This window comes from Cephus cinctus, unplaced genomic scaffold (genome assembly GCF_000341935.2).
Source record: "Cephus cinctus unplaced genomic scaffold, Ccin1 Ccin1_scaffold0577, whole genome shotgun sequence".
NCBI lineage: Eukaryota > Metazoa > Arthropoda > Insecta > Hymenoptera > Cephidae > Cephus > Cephus cinctus.
Genome location: NW_014333226.1, coordinates 530,306 through 543,831, shown reverse-complemented (window position 1 = coordinate 543,831; position 13,526 = coordinate 530,306). Strand labels below are relative to the sequence as shown.

The following is a 13,526-nucleotide window of genomic DNA, read 5'->3' as shown; positions in this document are numbered from 1 at the left end:
AGTATTCCGCGTCTGTAGAAATTGATGTCCAGCGCCTCTATGAGTCTCTTTTTGTACTAAATTTGAATTTCTCGTTGCACCAAGAGATTAGGACGTCGAGAATTTCAGAAATCTTAGGATTTTTTTTAATAGTTACGGTGCAACTGTACTTTGCTATTGACCATAATTCCCTTTGTACGGATCTACGTATTCATAGCATTCAGATTTGATTAGAATTCCAGTGCTAAATTGCCAATAGACCAAATGCACCTAGTGTACACGTGTTTGTTATTTAAGTGGCATGGTTCGTAGACACTATGAATGTCCAGGACGAGATTAATATAATCAGAAGAATTTTGCACGTAGGATAATTTCGTATACCTATACATATACCCTCATGAAAAAAAAACTACGTGACCATCAGTCAACGACATCAGGCTAATCTTTAACAGGAAAGAAAAGAGATGGACGATAGAAGTTGATGTAAATGTCAATGCCCATTTCGATGAATCCTTCAGTTATTTTTTGCAGCGACAAATACTGAAGGAATTTTTTATCAACGGATACATGAATAAATAAACTGTTCGCGAATGTGGGAAAAACGTACGGGCATTGTGTATGTTTTAAGTTTCGAATATTCGTGGCGAAGGCTCCTGCGAATTCTTCACGAATAAATAGCGTTCCCTAACTTATTCTTATTTTCCTTTTATAATTACGTTACTTTAGAAAAATGCATTTACATACCATCCGCTCTTTTCGGAACTTCACTGAAGTCTGATTAAGAAGCCCAGCCAGTTACGCTTCTCAACATGGTTCGTGCAGCGTGTGAAGTTGAAACTCGCTAGATTAAAATGGCAAAAATTAATTTATAAAGGAAAAGTGAATAAACCCCTCGTATCATTATTACCGGGTCATAGATTTGCGCTTATCTGTCATGTTTTTGTTCTCTCCTGTACGTGCATCTCTATGCGTGCCAATATCGAGAAGGGTATTCCCTTATTTATGATTAGATACGGTTGATAGATCAGAACTCTACTACAGATTCCTCTCCATGCACTCCTTTCATATCTAACCCTCTCGAAGAAGAGGGTCTTGGTGTCCTGATTATCCTACTTCTCAGCACTCAGGAAGTAACCAACCAGCTAAGCCTTGTCGATAGGGGCCACGTTCAAAATGCCTCGTGCCAGCCGTACGTGCTTAGATAGCTTCTTCAGCTCGGATCAAGTTGATCCTACAATTGTGCAAAGCTCTGTCGATAAATGTTACGATTTTTGTTGAACGAAAAAAAACTCTTTTCGGAGTACAGCTTATTTTGTGATTTTTAGCAGTTTTTCATTCACGTATCGCGTACTAGAAAGCGCGTAAGAATCTATAGTCGGTCTACGAGTTGGATGTTTTTTTGACAGTTCGCAAAACAATGCAATGCTTAGGAAGTCATAAACGACTTTTCATAAAATCATGGAAATGTATTCTAAAGTAAAGAAATAATATATATTTCAGTGTAAAATTATGTATATGCATATTTTTAATTAAAAATGTTACGCGGGGCCACGTATAGTAGTTTCCCACGAACTGGATTGTTTTACATCTGTCAAAAAAATGCATTCGACTTATCAACTGGCTATACAATAAGACGGCATTGCGCTGCGGCATCAGCCGACAATAATTCTGTACAGAGACTTTAATTCAGCGAAGGATAAATGGGTCGTGTCAAAGGGCACGGACGACCGACCTTCGCTACGAGGTATTGAATGGCGAGTTGGTGAGGATTATTGGCACACGAAAAAGATTGCGTGATCGTGGCTGTGTCGTAGGAGCTTCGGTCGCGTCGTTATTTGCGCGTCAGCCGCGTAGAAACACGCGAAAACTCGCACGTAGTGTTATTAAGGCAGATTTGCACAACAGTCTCGTTGCTGTTATGTATGCGCAGGTTCATTGTCTTTGTCCTATGGCTTTATCCGATCTCCAGTACATTGAGTAAGAATGCTACTGACAAGTTGCTACTAATAATTTCATTCTGTTATTGTCGATCGTGCAGAGCCCTTTTCTTTTTGAATAGCACTGTATTGCGTGACGAAGTAACCTATTCTTGACCACACGGTTCTTATTGAGTCTACCGAGGGGATTATTAAATCTGGCGACAGTTTCAAAGCTGGACTCTGTTCACTCCAGGATCATTCAGTTCGTTGGTTGGAAGGAAAGTGAAAAACAGATCCTACCAGAAGTTACACCGGTTCGATAAATTTTTGTTGCCGGAATTGCTGTGTCTCATATTTCTTTTGTATTTACCCGTGCAACAATAGCACCCTGATGCATTAATCTGCGGATTTACCTTCGCCGGAGAAAACAGCATTTCCTATAAATACACGACCGGGATTAGTGAAAATGAAAAACAACACGAGACGGCGTGAAGTTTTTATTCGTTGTCTTTTATCCTTTCGCAACGACTTATGTCGTTCACGGCGGTTAAGAGACGCGTTGATAAATAAAGAAAAAAGGCGACGCTGACTTTTAAAAGATTCGAGGGCTCTCGAAGCGGGTTTCTGCTACTCGAAATAACTGCCCTCTATTTTGGTACATTATGAAACGGTTGTGCGGCCCTCTTGTGCATCGAAGCCACGGAACGTAAACCCACGGGCAAATAAATATTAACTGCTGTCGATAATAAACATATAAATTGGACAGAACTCGCAAAGTCCACTCGGGAATTTGAATCTGCGTATTTCACCTTAAACGACGTGAAGCCCATCTACCTACCTACCTTTTCGTCCCCTTTCAACCCCCTTTGTCGCCATCATCACCGGCAAACTGAAGTTTCGCAATTTTACGATTACATATTGCCTGGCAGCACTTTTTGACAGAAAGAGAATCTCGAAATTCAATTATATGAAATTCCCACGTGATTTATAATTGTGTTTGCCACATAATTAAAAGACGTTGAAAATATTAAATAACTGATCACGCGCTATGTGCAGTCGTCTCGTTCTACGTCTTAATTGGAATTCTTCAGCTTAATTTACCAGATATAAAGCAACCTTTTGCGTTTATCGGAACTCACGACTGTATTTCGTAGCGCTGCAAAGTTTCTGGAAGTAAGTACAGAGGAGGATGTGGTCGATGCCGGAAGTGCTGTTTGGAAGTCACTTACCTGATCGACATCAAATTTGGTTAGTAACTGATAACCGTTATCGATTTGAATTCTGTATTACGCTCTTGGCCTTTTAGCGCGTACCCTGTAATCCTGCACGCCCAGCAACGAACTAACCTAACCTAGTCCAGCCTATTCTATCCCCTACGAGTTATCCGCTGTCGCACGAATCGACCTTCCCAAACATCATTACTTTGGACCTACGTGAACCTGACACCCGACTTAAAAATATTATAATTTTCAAAACGCGATTCGATTGTATCCCGCTTGTACCTGTTTGTACCACTTTAATTTTCGTTTGTACCTCAAAGAATTGGAAATTACAGGGGGGTCAAAAAACCGCTAGCACCCAACTTGGAGTAATTTATATTCTGTTTGCAGGGATGAATTTAGAATCGTTTGTACCCGTTTGTACCACCGCTAGTTTCGTTTGTACCCCAATGGGTAAGGAGATACAGGATTTTCAAAATTGACTAAGGGGTAACTCCGCCATTTTTTGAGCTGGCTTCGAAAGAAATTTCGAAATAACAAATTATGTACCGAGGACTTGCTACGATTTTATTTTGTTTATAGAGATAAGCTGAATATTTTTTTAATTCCATTGCGCATTCACAAGTTCCAGGGCGTTTTGAATGGTATTATTACTTACATTTTCAAATCTCAAATCTCAGCTCAAAAAATGGCGGAGTTACCCCTTAGTCAATTTTGAAAATCCTGTATCTCCTTACCCATTGGGGTACAAACGAAACTAGCGGTGGTACAAACGGGTACAAACGATTCTAAATTCATCCCTGCAAACAGAATATAAATTACTCCAAGTTGGGTGCTAGCGGTTTTTTGACCCCCCTGTAATTTCCAATTCTTTGAGGTACAAACGAAAATTAAAGTGGTACAAACAGGTACAAACGGGGTACAATCGAATCGCGTTTTGAAAATTATAATATTTTTAAGTCGGCTGCCAGGTTCACGTAGGTTTACTTTGCTACATACGCGCGTTATGGCATAATTTCGTATTCGAAGAAATTTACGCAATACGCATATATAGGTCGCGAATAGTGTCGAAGTCAATCTACGTTACAAGAGTCGGGTACAGTACGGCGCAGGAATAGTGGTAGGTCTATACCGTAGTATACATATACATATATCTTGTGGGCATTGTAACCTTAAAATTTCTCCACTAAATTGTACATGCATTAGATGTCGATATCGTCAACTGCTGGTCATAGGTAATAGGTTATAAGTCGCAGTCAAAGCCTAGCTTGAGTAATAGCTGACCAGTAATGGCAAGTAGCTTCGGTGCACGTGCGTTCGCGCATGCGCAAGAGTCCCTCACTAGACAATCTCCCCACCACCTATCTTATTGGCGAATTTATCGTGGTTAATACCTTGCGGAGTACTGTAATTTCTCTCGGATCGTTATCCCAACTCGTGCCAAGAGGATTCTTGAGAAATCGTTCTACAAAATGGTTACTTGCTCCTTATTAACGCCTTCTCGACTCTAACGCTTTACACTTCGATGCCGTAAACGCAAATTCTCGCGCACTGGCAACTTACCGCTCCCAAAAGAACCTCTGAAAATCTAATCGTTAGTAATGAATAAATCGAAAAACCATTCGCTACGACGTATTCGTCTACAGAAGCCTTTCTCGACCGGCAAAGATCATTAAATGTCACAAAGTGCGATAACGGCTGGTATTGACATTGCCAGTCGATAGCTTAACGAGACTTTATGCATTGCGCACTACTACTTCATCATCTCTACCTCCAAAGGTCACACGTGTTCTCGATCTTAAACTCGATAATACAAATATAATCTACATCTTTATTGCATACACATGCCCAACGTCGATTACTCAACCTATAAGCTACTTTAATTCTGTGTCATGTAAATGCGGTAAAAGTACTCTGACTTATTATACAGACTGTTCCAAAGTCGATTGGCCGCTCTGTGGTTCCCACCACTGACTTCGGGCACTTGCCCAAATTGTATGTACAGGACGGATCTACGTACATACGATTCGTCAACGGATTCACCGCGTGCGGAACGGTACTTGGGAAGTCAATGGGAAATCGTTATTTCATTAGATACATTCTCTCATGCCAGTTTACTATGACTTGGTTTATTCTGTTCAAGAGTGTTACGACATTGGCATCAAGAGTCGCCGACAAGGACTTTTAACTTTTTCAGCAGCAACTGGCTCCTACCTGTCAAACGTTGCCGACGACACAGTCCGAATTCCAAATGCTAAAGTTCACCTTGACCGACTGACTAAAAGTCGAGACCGACTTGAGATTCGAGACTTGCGTGGAAATGTTTTACCGTTTGTTAAATGTTAATTAGGCGGAATATTTGGAAGAGACAATTTTCCGGGATATATTCATAAATGTTTTTGTACGTTGAAAAGAGGTACCCGATTTGCAGTATTTCATTGTTTAACGATCGAGATGCATAAATTATCATTGGTCTTTGCGTCCAATAGACTTGCTGGCAGTTACGTTAGTTTCTTTAGTCGAACCGCGTCTTTCCTCTAATCCCGATCCGGTTGACGATATCACGAGATTAATTGGCTTTCATTGAATCCGAATTCAACTGGTTTTCTCTACTTCCTCTCTGCCTCGTTAATTCTGCGCGGACAACGACGTCTCAGCGTCTGTCTCTACTTATGGGAACAGCGCCTGCTTATTAGGCGGAACGAAAAGTAAAAGGAACGCATAGAGCGGAGGATTTACGGGCGCTATCGTACGACGTATGAGAGACTAGCCGAATCTGATAGGAATGAGTTATTTCGCTGAATACTAACGAACCCTCCTCATATCTTTCTCCCGGAACATTTTGATAAATTGAGAGACGTAATAGTATCGGTAAATATATAAGTTTGACTTTTCGCTTTATTATTTCTTTTCTCTTGCATCGCGAAGAAAATGCCCTGAACTCCCCTGTTTCCCTCGCTGCCACCTACGATTCCCATCTCGACTCCCGGCACACTTCGCACGTTTGATTGGAAATATGTATATTACAGCTAAGTACTCGGTCTATGATATTTAGCCATTCGTACTCTTGGCCGTCCTATTTACCACCCCGGCGATAGGTGTGAAACTGATTTTTCATTGTGCTCATTTGTTTGTACCTTGAAGGCCCATTCACACCTGTGGCGTGTAAGTCTCTTGTCTCTTGTCAGCCGCACTCGCCCTTCCACAAGAGCTTCGTGAACCGAAGCAATCTCGGTTAGCCCCGACATCGACATCAAAAAGCCTAGCACCCCTTCCGAAGGTCCGAATTGCCCTGTTATCAGTCAGAGGACCAAAATAAAAAGACCTATTCTTGGAAAATTTGATCCCTCAGTGTGCCTGTGACATCCCTTATCGCATCGGGAGCACCGACGTCCTAGCCCATCGCGTCGGCTCTCCTCTCGTTGTGCGTATCGAGCACGTCCCTCGCGCAATCCTCTGACGTCAAAGTTCTACTGGTCATGCTAGGTACAGACATTGCGACCGTCACCGTACTTCTTTATTTTTTTTCCTTTTCTTTCGTTTTCTCTTTCCTTCTCCTCTTCTCTGTCTCATTCTCGGCGAATTATCAAAACACGAAGCTTATTCTTGAGATTGGACAATTTCAGGCGTTTCAACCCTCGTCTACGAAACTGGCAATCTTGGATTATCCTGAGAGCTAAGATGCGAGAATCAATAAGGCCTTAACCTATTGATCCCCAAACGTCTTGGACAACCCTGTAGATACCTATACCTATCAGGGTGGCAACGACAAGCTGTAGAACGTGGAAAGGTTTTCTCTCTCGTCCCCAACCGTCGAGAATGGACTTCTAGACGGGCAGAGCTTATTGAAAGTTTAACGTAGGCGCGGCCCTGTGTTTGCACGTAAGCACAAATTTGTGTACGCTCGTTTGTATCTACATGTTCTTTTACGTATATATACACCTATTATATGTATGTACATATGTGTGTGTATATATATATATATATATATATGTAAACCCTCGTAAATTAGTGCGCCCTTTAATTCCTAAATCATAAAACACCCTAGTCACGGCTATTATATGTATGTACATATGTGTGTGTAGCACAAATTTGTGTACGCTCGTTTGTATCTACATGTTCTTTTACGTATATATACACCTATTATATGTATGTACATATGTGTGTGTATATATATATATATATATATATGTAAACCCTCGTAAATTAGTGCGCCCTTTAATTCCTAAATCATAAAACACCCTAGTCACGGTGTACATATAGGGTGCCCCATGGGGAGTTGATGAAACTAATCAGCTGTTATTCTGAAACACGTGGAGAGAACAGGAAAAGTAAAATAGCATTAAATAAATTAAATTTGCCAATTTTATTCGCACGTGGAACAGACATAGCCAGAAGTATTTATATATATTATTTTTTATCTAAAAACGTCAAAAACTGCTTATCTCGATTGTACATATTTTCAAAATGCACACCATGAGAATTTGCGTATCAGATCATTTTCGAAAACAATGTCGAACGAGATCTAATAAAATGTCTCCTCACATACTACCAACCACTTGTTAAGTGTCTGCAATCGATTTTTCATTTTTCTTCGGATTCTCCACATAGCAATAATCTTTTGTGTATCTAGACAAGTTTATATTTCAGTTTCATGCGAATAAAATTGATAAATTTACTCCGTTTAAAGCTACATTTACTTTTCCCATTCCGAGCATGCGTTTCGAAATAATAGCTCATTAGTCATTAGCTTCAGCAAGTTCCCATGGCACACCGTATATGTACGTATGTAGCTTACGAGGCCACGAGTGGATTTTCATTGGATATACTACTCTCGACATACGGAAACCGGCAGCTCGACGCTTTGGATTCTTAATAATTGAGAGTAGAGCTGCGTGAGGATTGTCGCTGATTCGTACTACGTAGCGGCATATATTTCTGTTGAAATGCGTGGGTGTACCGTCTGACGACATTAATGAGCGGATACGCCACTGCCAAGGGAGACTATTTGGGCCATTGGGCTTTAAAATTTTCTCTTCAACCTAAATTCTTTGAACGATTCTTTCCTGTACTGATCATATGGTGTAACGTACGTGGGAAGTAAACGGGTTTATCCTTCACCCCTTGCTCCTCCATATTTTCAATATTTCCACGTCGCCTGATGGGGTTGCTACCAAAATAGAGATAGAGCTTCGCACAGTGCACTGGGATTAAACTGGAAGTGCCTATGAAAGACCTTCCTTCCGGATCAACGAACTGGATGCGAAGTCTCAACTCCCAACTCCTTTAAGCCAAGATAATAAACGCCTTGGGCTTCAACGCGTGAATTTCGCAAGGTTCAGGACAGGTGACTGTTCTATGAATTATCCAAACTCGAATATATTTCATTAATACACTTTTTACTGTATTTCGGAAATTGATAATTTTTGTACATCGTGAAAGCTTCTTTTACGCACCCCCTGCTTAGGGCATGTAGTAAAAGTCTAGGATCGATATCTCACTACCGGCGAAGAGTCGCAGTATTTTCTGCCAGTTACGGGACTCAATCGAGTAGCTAGAAAGTCGAGCCTACTTATTCGCTTTTACGTCGCTGTCCTTATCGATTTCTGGCCTGGGTATTCTCATATAGATAGCTGATAGTGTACGTGTCACGCCATGAGAAGAAATCGCGTTCTAGACTCGGTCGATAATTTTTCGTAAGCATTATTGACTTGATATTGGTTAATTTTGACGAGGGACACTAATCGATTTATTTGTATAACGCCTAGTCTATTGGCGGCATCGAGCGCAATTCTAACATTACAAAGGTATGACTTCCTATGTTTTCCTTGCTTCCTTTCTCTTTCTCCGTTCCTCTCTTTCTTTCAGAACCCATCATCTTTGAGTTCGGCGTGCCTGGTGAGACGATAGACAGAGTACGTGCAGCATCCGCGATCCATTGTTCTGGTGCACTTACGTACCGCATATGTTTCGTACGTATTTGTGTGATACCTGCTAGCACTTGAATTATCTAGGCCACCGGCTCATAGAGGAAATGGAAGCAACCCTGTTCTTAGTGTGCTGACGACGGTAAAACGCTACGTATACACTACTTACAAACGTCAGCCGAAAAAATAAAAGCTTTCCATATATACATGTATATAATGTCGGGCCAGACACTACTTCCTCATCCTCCGCATTCCAGACTCTTTATGTCTGCCACTTCTTCTGCTACAGGATCCACCACCCGCGCGACGAGTCATTGAAAGAATGTCTATTTTTCGTCCTCGCTTTCCATTTTCTAAAGCTTCATTTCGCAGCTTTTAGGAATGCATTGTCAGGCTACGAGGCTGTGTCCATGTACATACCTTTCAGCGGCTAAAACCATTATACCCAATTATGGGTAAAATCGGCAGTCTACAATTAATTACGATAATTCATTTGAAAATCGTTCTCGAGAAGATTCGAGAACTTGTGATACCGTCTTTTAATGATGGATGGAACGCGATTACACGCTTTTAGATTTTTCATGACGCGAGCCTCTTAGCTAAGCTATGTATAACCTTGAGAATATGGCTGCGTTTACGTTCATGGTCGTCGCACATTAAACGGCTCTTTATTTATTGATTTACCGGAAGTTTACGACACTGCCGAAGTCTTACAGAAACGCGTTTCTGTAGGGATTCATCGGCTGACGGCCTAGTGGTACAGTTGCTCGATGCTTTTAACATTGAACGTTGGATGACTTCGAGCAAGGACATTGCTTGTTACCCTTCAGTTCTCATTGAACTCTTGTTTATGTTTATCTCGGGTTAATGTCAGCTAACGGGGAAGCAAGGAGAAACGTGGACTCACTTTGAGGCACAGTCAGGGAATTCCGTTGCACAGTTGAGAGAGAGAGAAAGAGAAGAGAAGACAATGAGAGTAAAAAAAATGTCCCAGATAGAAGAGCACGGACGTGCGTCCTAATACCGTAATTGCGCTCTGAAATGGGAACAATTCAAATGAGCAGGATATATAAGGCAAAACAATGAACGCTACTAGGAGAGCAGAATGCCTGTTCTATTTTAATAATTGAAAATTCCGCGTAAGCCACCGACGTTCTATAACGTCTGGACTTTGCGAGAAGGTAAAAGGGCATACTGCATCTTTCAAACGACGCTATTGCACGTCATCTTACCCTCGCGTCTTATTGTCTCATCACCTCGTGGATATCAGACTTTCAGCTCTTGTTGTGTGTACCTATTAATATAATGAGAATGATCCAACGGCAGCACAGTCTGAGTCATGTTACTTTAAGGACCTTTGTTGTTGTCTTACTAGCCCATGAAAAAAACATTGGCTCTCAATATTTCTCGCACGACCGCATAGCGAATGCATGTATCGTTCCCATAGATTGTTATGCTTCTTGGGGATTCCTTTAGGATCAAAATAAATAATTGCACCAGTGTGGAGTAAAATGTAAAATAGATGTAGTTTATTAGTTGTATGCTATTGCCTAGTATAGAGCTTGGTTATTATAATGCAAATATTTAATCATCACTTACTTTTAAAACGGCAGCTACTGCAAATGCTTCAACATTTTATTGCTCAAGAGTCGTATTGCGAGTGAGTCCTTAGTAATGATCTGGGTGCCCCCTGACCCTTTTTGCAGTGCACCTTATGCCTAGATTCAGTATTTATATAATGTTGACCTCTACCTCTGGAGCTTAATTGTGCATGGGAACGACGCGAGAATAATAAAATTCTCGGGGAGAGCATAACAAGATATTACAGACAGAACGAGTGACATGCTGAGGTTATGTCTTACGTATACCTATACTACACACGGACTTCGGTTAAGGTACTGCAATCGTTTATCATTTAGAGTCGCGAAGGTCTAGCAAGGTTTACGGAGGTTCACGCAGCGTCTAACATGGACAGGACTATGACGAAACCAAGAGAGATCGATGTCGTAGCATTTAATGGCGCCATTTGTCACTAGTCGGGATAATTGGATCCGAATCGTACGACTGCCAGTTGAGTTCCTAACCCCACGGAGAAGGTTAAGGGAGTCTGAAGTCTCGCTCGTTCGTTCTACGAATCGTCGATTGCTCGAAGACTCCACCCCAGTGCCAATCTCCCACTCGAGTCCTCGGCGAATCATATAAGCGGCTCTGCTCTGTCTAGACAAGAGACGAGCGAGTGTTTATGGTGATAAGGCATTTTCGAGGTTATGCAAAGTGTCGGTGGATACGCTACGACTGCTTAGGAGTTCCGTAGACTTTTTATTCTTCGTCTATTTTCACGGTAATATATCTCTATCGTCGAAGTTTCGGTCGAGATGTCAGCAAGTTTTACTATCTCTTGTGGGTTTTCGTCTACCTTACGTATCCTTTTTCACTTCCGGGAAGAAGTGTATCCTATGTACGTACTGTCGCTTTCCGTCGATACTTGGCCATTTTCTGAGTGCAGCAGACCCAGTCAAATTCTTTGGTCGAACTGGATGGCTTGTTGTCTATTTATCATAATAGTGCACAGAAGTCTTTCTGGAAAAAAATATAAATACCGCTGGCTTCTCCTCTCAAGAATTGTAGTCTACATTGGAACCAGAGAACGAAATTCTTTGCAAGCAGTCTGGATCGAATTATGGTTATCCTCTTGAGAGCTTAGACCGTTGTCACATACGGAATCTTGATCCTGGTATACCGTTGATAAAATATGGTACTTCGATACAATCTATTTTTTGAGGCAGACACGTTAACCCGTTTCGTATCAGCAAGACAGGGGAGTCCAGGGGACCCAGGGGAAATATTATAATTCGATAGGAATAATTTTTCACGTATAAAGAGATCCTTGTGATTTACAACTGATACTCGTAGCATTTTCGAGTCTTTACGATTGGTCCTAGTAATCGCAGGGGCTGGACATTTCGTACTGCATCGGTACGTGGTGGCGGCAAATTTAAAATGTAAAACCAGACAGAAATTTTACTGGCCGATCGCCAGCCTCCCTACAGTTTAACAAACTACCACCCGTCTGCACCCACCCTCTTCTTTCACGAATTCACAGACACGTAAAATTGTTCCTGCATACTCGAGAGCATGAACATGCCACGTGGACGAGTAGCCTATTGGATTTTCAACGAAAAAAATTCTCAATGGCAACGCACTTCGTTAATTTTTTGTCGCCTGGCCAGATTGAAGAAAAAAGAAAAATAGTTGGCGTCCTTCTCTCAGTATTCTATCATTATTAGATACCTTTCTCTAGCACCGCGTCGCACAAATTTCCAAATTTTAACTCTCGCGCTGAGTCATCTGGTTTTTTTTTTCTAGATTTCGACCTAGTTCTCGTTTTTCGGCGGTGCAGACGCCACTGAAAAGTGTGACAGGTCTGTCATGAGTGCCAAAATGAAACAGGGCCTGTCATCTTACATTATCTATGAGTCAGCTTAGAACGGTCAGGGTTATCAAATATAACTTTTTTCTAACCACCCTGTTCCCTAGGTATAAACTCAAACGTGTCGTCGCAAAATCAGCTGGTATCGAAATAACAGCAATTGAGAGACGTTCTCTAATGTTTTAAGCGCGCTAAATTGCAAAATTAACCGTCGTCCGTAATGATTAGCATTAAAGATTTAACCTTGTCTTTCGCATATACGGTAACTGCTATGCTATGCTATGCTAGTCCTTCCCGTTGAATTCTCTTCAATGTTAAAATCACTCTACGTATTGTGCAACACTCGCGGTGCTCGTAATCATTGTGAAAGCTTTAGGCGTGTTGTACTATTAATTAAATTACGTTTCGTATCGATTTCTCAGTTACTGAAATCCGAAACGTCTGACACGCAGGAATTTCTTTCGTGATCGTAATAACACACGTGTTAAAGATAATCATAGCAAGTATAAGAGGCAAATGGCAAATGTGTGGACAGTCATACGCAAATATTCCGTGGCCTAATATGTACGTCATACTATGTATGTATATAACGATAAAAATGCTGTGTTCGTAATATACGATATACGATTTCAGTTGAACTTTCCTCCGATAGTTTATACACGCTGGAAATATTTTATATATTTCCTATGTACTTTTTATTGGCTTAATTAAATTGCTAATTCGTACCAAGCCCTGCGCACGTCATACCTTCCATACGAATAACGTTGATCCCCGAGCCCCGAGCCCTGCTGCCTTTTGAATTGACGCGTATATGGGGATGGTCTTTCATTGTGAAGTAGATACGATAGCTTCTCTCGATCCGCTTGGAGAATCCATTATGAATCCTATGCTGAATGGTCGAATGTCAAGGGTTGAGAAAAATGGAAAAGTCTTCAGGCGCGACATTTCGAAATGTCGCGTCGCTTTCGGCCCTCGCCGGATTCAGGCCGTGCGACATTTTCCCTAAAGCCGATTAACGTTTCCTCATTGTTTTTTTTTTTTTTTTTTTTTT

General features: G+C 41.3%; 1 protein-coding gene across 1 annotated transcript in view; it reads left to right on the top strand.

Moving 5' to 3' along the window:
* LOC107268687 (protein phosphatase PP2A 55 kDa regulatory subunit) overlaps positions 1–13,526 on the top strand; it is a gene marked incomplete in the record, with an annotated part of 34,754 nt that overhangs the window by 2,736 nt on the left and 18,492 nt on the right.